A 6000-nucleotide genomic window follows, 5' to 3' on the forward strand; every position below is an offset into this window, starting at 1 on the left:
TGAAACCGGGTTCCCATGAGGCCTCATGTGGGTATAAGTGCGGCCACGGCACGACGTCGTTCCAGGGATGGGTGGGGCCTTGTATTCAAGGGAAGTGGGCTCTGGACAAGCGCCGCGAATTGATGGGAACCATTGATATATGTGAACCCGTCGTGGTATGCATATGTCGTGTGTTTAGGTACACCTTGCAAAGGTTAAGAAATTCGATTCGAATCATCTGCTTCTCACAGTTTGGGACTACTTGATCACTGTGCTGCATTGAATAAGAAGATGAACAATGATGATGTTTAATATTGATGCTCAATTAGATTGCTTGTTCTACCATGCTTGCTTAGAGTAGGTGCTCATATAAAATGGTTAATCAACTAGAACTTGATGCTAAAACTTGAAAGCAAGGATCCACTTTAAAAGCTTTTGGCAAAAACAAACCCCTCAGCTAAAAAAGTTTTGCATGTCTAGGAGTCGGTGGATTTAAGTCTTATGGAGTATTAGTATACTCAGCCTTACTTGTGGCTATGTTTTCAGGTAATGATGTGGATGATGTGGTTGCCAGTGTTACTTGGCCGTACCAGCTCCCTCCGTGATGGACAGTTGAGTGGGACCCATCATCGGTGGGCAAGGACTGTGGTGAGTGATATCATGGATGGCTTTACCATGTGTTGGGGGGAAATATTAACGATCCCCTAAAAGTACCGCTTAAAAGAGCAGACGCGAAGGCCCGGGCCCACCTAAGCATAATCAGAGCTCCGCCTCGCCCGACCGCGGCCTCAGGATCAGGAACGCCCGACCTCCCTCCACGAGGCTTCCGCCTGGTCCGACTGCGGCCTCAGGGACGGAGGCGCCTGACCCCTCGCCGCAAGGTTCCGCCTCGTCCGACCCCAAGCACAGGGGTCGGGCTCGCTAGGGCCCCCAGGGCAGGTTTCCCCTCGGATGCGGACCAGGTGGGCAAGATAAACAAAATCCTGTGGGTCCCCCCGTCGACTTCGCCATAAATGCGCCGCAAGCCTGGCAGAGGGAAGGATGACCGCGCTCCTCACGCAACCCGCCGCAAGTACCCATGCACGACCACACTGTACAAGCTACAGTGCTGGCGGCTCACTCCCATTCGCCGCAGGGTACTCATGGCCTGCGCCGGCCGGAGCGGAGGAGAGACCGGCCTGTCCTCGGGCCCCGCGCGCCCTCGGGTCCCGTGCGCCCGGCAGCAAGGATGTGACGCCCTCTCTCCAGGAGCCACCATCAGAACGGTAGCATCCACCGTCCTCCCCAACAGACACCAGGATAACGACGAAACGCCTTCATCATGACCCGACGCCTACGAGTGCCGAAGGAGCTATCTGTAGGGAGCGACGACAGTTGGCACACGGCCGCCTCCCCCTCCGGCATGCACGCCGGCACTCGTCAGAGGCCGGCGGAGGCGTCGGGCGTCTAGGAACTTGCTCCTCCTTCCTGCCGTATTTTTTACCGTACTACGTTTACACTTTACGATCCTCTTCGCCCGATCCCAGCTGTAACTCCGGCCACCCCCCTTGCGATATAAAAGGAGGAACCTAGGGCCGGGGACGGGATGAGCTTCTCCTCCCACAAGCCACAGCACACTACTACTCTCCCTGAGAGCACAAGCACGGAGGAGACTTGGGACCAGTCCCTCTCTCATCGATCTGTAACCCCCTACTACAGAACCCCGCGTGGGCAATACGAGCATCCTCGATACTGGACGTAGGGCTTCCCTTGCCCGAACCAGTCTAAACCCGTGTCTCCCACGCCACCATGTGAAGCCTTACGCGCATAAAAGAAATTTACTGGTCTAAGTCTTGATCCGCAAATCTTGACAACGACACCATGGTATCGTGTATCGATGTTAGATTTATCGTTATTTTCCACTGTATTTGAACTCTGAACTACTTTATGTTTGAACTCGGTTTGTAATAAATAATTTGGGATCTCTGTAATATTTCACCTGGATTGTTGTAATCTCTAGACTTATCTTCGTACGAGTATTGTATGCTTGTTTCAATCGTAAATACGTGGTTGTATCGGGTGAAACCCGACAGACTACCATCTTGATCTGATTAAAGTGTCGTTTCGCATTTGAGGTGATGTTTAGCACACTTTAACCAAGTTAATTTGGGTGGTTCTGCCACAGTCTTCTGATCCTGTACTTGCCAATTCCTCAAAGTCGTGGTCACTCTACCCCAAAGTATGCTCATATTTGTAATTCACAGGCCACAGCACACAGGAACATCTCTCCTGTTACCATATTACCAAACATGGTAGCACATAAATCATTGCATTAAAATTCCAACCAGGATGAATAATGTAGCATGCAATCATCTACATGCATGCAAAATTTCAGCTTCAATAAAAACTTAACCAAAGAAAAAAGAGAGAGTGGTATCAGTACATAATAGTTTGAAGGTGCAACTACCTGTTTCTGGTCTGCAACCCGTTACCATGCATTTGGTGATTTCTATTTTTGTTTCTCCTTGCACAAGTTTCTATTCATGCTCAATTGTATCTGTATGCTTAATCCATTCATATTTTGATTGAAATTTTTTATGCTCTTGTTTAAGTGCTACCGTTGTTTGGTAATATGGTAGTATTCTATCAATAGGGTAAGAGTGTTCCTCACAACACATAACTAAACTAGTAATGTTCAGAATTACATTTCTTCTACCGGTAATCCACCACTAGCAATTCTATCATAAACACCTCCCACATCTTTGACAAAAGTCTATTATGTAGGATCGAATATAATAAAAATGAATTCTATATTATAATAATCTTATATCTCTTGCGCAAAGCAGAGCAAAAAGTTTTGATATCATTTAAGCACCATAAGTTTGATCATTTTTTCCCATCTTTTTTGTTATGTTTTGTGTAGGAATTTCTTTTATGAGCTTAAAGATATTTTTTGGAAAAAAATATTCAAAATTATCTATATATTTTTTTCTTTTTAAATTTATATATGTCCCATCATGTTGAAAAGTTCTTATGAAATACTTTTTCCTCAAAAGCTTATTTAACTAATTTTTCTAGAGAATCATTTTAAAATATTTTTTAATAAAATGTATAGGAATATTTTTTCCTTAAAATTTATTCTAGATAAGTTACTTAAATATTTCAGTACATATATTTACTAAAAATTTTATTTGTATAATTTTTCTTATATTTCGTCTTAAAGGTTATTCAGTAAAAAATTATTTACATAGTATTTTAAAAAGGTGATGTAAATATTTTTAAAAAAAAGTTATCTAAATAAATATTTTAGAAAAAGTTAGGTAGAGGTGGTGGCAATGTTTTAAATAGCTCGCTATAGCCTCCGCTATAGCCAGCTATAGCTGTTGTGAAGGAATAACGCTATGATATGGTCCTTCCGCTAATAGCTGCATTTAGCTCGCTAAATCATGCTATCGCTTAGTTGGGTCGAATTTAACATAGGTCATGCAAAGTCCAAAATGACCACATGCAAGATCGTCTGTGTAACAAAGGCATGAAGGTCTTTTGTGTTTGTGACATGTGTCTTTGTTTGATTTTATGTGTTGAATATCCAAAATTCTGAACACAATTTGCAAACCGTTAAATGGGTTAGCTACGGCTATAGCCTGCTATAGCTTTTCCTTGGCCTCTGAAAAACCAACCGCTAAAGGTGTTAGTCCGCTATTTAAAATCTTAGGTGGTGGGGATCGCAATAAAGTAAAAATAATGGGAAGATCGAACGACGTGAGCTATTGGGCCAAATAAGGTGTGGCACACTTAACAAAAATGAGAAAAAGGGTACTTTGGCACCCTCTCAATGGGCGTCATCTTGCATCCATCATCCCACCCACTTGTGAAGGTGAGAAACATCTTTCAATTGTCCCATGGCGGAGGCTAGCAGGAACCGAGGGTATGGGCACCGGTGGTGGTTGGTATGGTGGATATTCCGATTCTAGAATTAACATTGGGTGCGTATTGCTATGGTGAATAGAGTTGGAGCTATGACTCAGAGTGGAAATTATGACTAGAGATGGCGTTTCCTCAGTTTATATGTTCTAAAGCATGATCATACATATGCAGCAATTGACGAGCTCAGAATTAACAATTGAATTCAATCACAGTCCTATATATACGGCAAGAAATGGGTCGTTCGGTCTCAATCAGAATTTTTACGGGTACACACGAGAGGAACACGGAAGAGAAGTGCTACAACAAGTTCCCAGCACGGCAGCAACACATGTGTGTACAAGTTCGATCACATCATTCAGTCCGATCATCAGTAGTAGAACGCCGGCAGCCATTCCTTTCCGTTGATGAAGTCGACGGTGAGGTACTTGGACGGCGTTCATGGTGAACCGCCGCGACCACAGCACGCGCTTCGCCGCATCGGAGCCGGGCCCGGTGCAGTTGAACTCCGCGAGCATCACCTTCCTGCATGCGTGTCACCGGGCAGTTGACCACAAAGACCAATCACGATCACGATTTTTCATGGCGCATGTGCTACGACTATTGCTCGCAACTTATTCGGTGCTGCCGGTGTAGCCTATGCTTGTCCACCCTGCTGGGTTGACGGTCTTGGAGAGGTAGGTGTCGGCGAAGATGACGCGCGAGTTGGGGGCGCTGACCCGGCCCAGGTAGACCTCGCCGACGCCGTACACCTTGCCCTTGAGGAACACGAAGCCGCTGCCGTTGTCGTCGGCCTTGCGGTCCTGCGCGGTGATGGAACCCAGGATCTCCGTCCGCCGGTCAGGCTTCATGAAGATCTCCGGGCACTGCACGCGTTCACCAATCACCACGTGTTGGAGGAGTGTTCGCCAATGCCAACAGCTCTTAATTGTATGTTACCTGGAATATGGACTGGCCGCTGCCGAAGATGAAGTCGATGTTGCCCTTGATTTAGCAGCTCTCGTAGTAGTGGCGGCCGGCGCTATCGTAGAGGGTGTGGTGGGGGCTGTAGAAGGCGCAGTGGTAGAAGGCCACCTTGTCGCCGGCCACCATCGCGAAGACCGAGCGGATCCCCTGGTCGTTGATGAGCCCGACGCGCACGCTGTTCTGTTGGCCAGCGGATCGATCGATCGTCTCAGTCAGAAGCGATCATTCAAGAGTGGACGATGACGTGGCGCCAATATGATGTTCAGGCTAAAGAAACGGGGAGAGAGATCGTATCATCAATAGTGCACGGACCCTGAAGCTGATGCCGAAGACGATGACGTTGTCGGCATTCACAGCGAACGCGGCGGACTCGGCGTTGTCGGAGGAGGCCGACTCGTGGGTGATGGAGGTCCGGCCCTTGCCGTTGCCCCTCACGAAGGTGAACGGCTTGTTCGCCGGGATCACAACTTTCCCCTTGTGCACGCCGGAGCGGAGGTGGACGATGATCCACTCGGTGTTGCCGGCGGGCACCGCGTCGATGGCGGACTGCACGGTCTTGAACTCCTCGTCCGGGCCCACGATCAGAGTCCGCTTCGCCTTGAGCTTCTCGGTGAGGAGGGGCCCGTTGACGATGTCGTCGCTCTTCTTGGCGAGCTTCGACTTGGCGAGCGCGCCGCCGGGCGCCCAAGCGAGCACCGCCGCGGCGGCGAGCAGCAAGGGGAGTAGGAGGCACGGTCGGGCCATCTCGTCGGTTCTCGCGCGTGCGGTTTCTGCAAGGTCAGCTTAGCTAGGTTCTAAGAGGGCAATGCAGCGGAAGGGCCGGGGGCTCTTAACGCAGCGCTCTGTTCCTGGCCGCTCGCTGCCGCGGTGCAGCGGAATGCCGGGAGGGAAATGCGGAGGCGATGTTTCCTCAAGCAAGGTTAAAACGGATGCTAGTTGTCCTCGCGGTGTCACTGTGTGGTCTACAACTCTACCTTGCCATGTGTTTTGCTGAAAGAGGTTGCACAAAGAACATAGTTTGGGAAACTGATATCAATATTGTCAACCGTGGCAATGTCACACACTGCGCTTGCATATATATACACACACATATATATACACACACTACTGCATGCCATGGTTTTATGATTGGAGTGTGCGACATCAATCATT

The 6000-nt window shown here is 48.2% G+C and overlaps 1 pseudogene; it reads right to left on the bottom strand.

Annotated features, from left to right (window-relative positions):
- Positions 1-3953: 3953 nt before the first annotated feature.
- Positions 3954-5592, bottom strand: LOC117859301 (probable pectinesterase 67; annotated as a pseudogene).
- Between the last annotated feature and the right edge of the window lie 408 nt (positions 5593-6000).

The sequence above is a fragment of the Setaria viridis genome, chromosome 5 (genome assembly GCF_005286985.2).
Source record: "Setaria viridis chromosome 5, Setaria_viridis_v4.0, whole genome shotgun sequence".
Classification (NCBI taxonomy): Eukaryota; Viridiplantae; Streptophyta; class Magnoliopsida; order Poales; family Poaceae; genus Setaria; species Setaria viridis.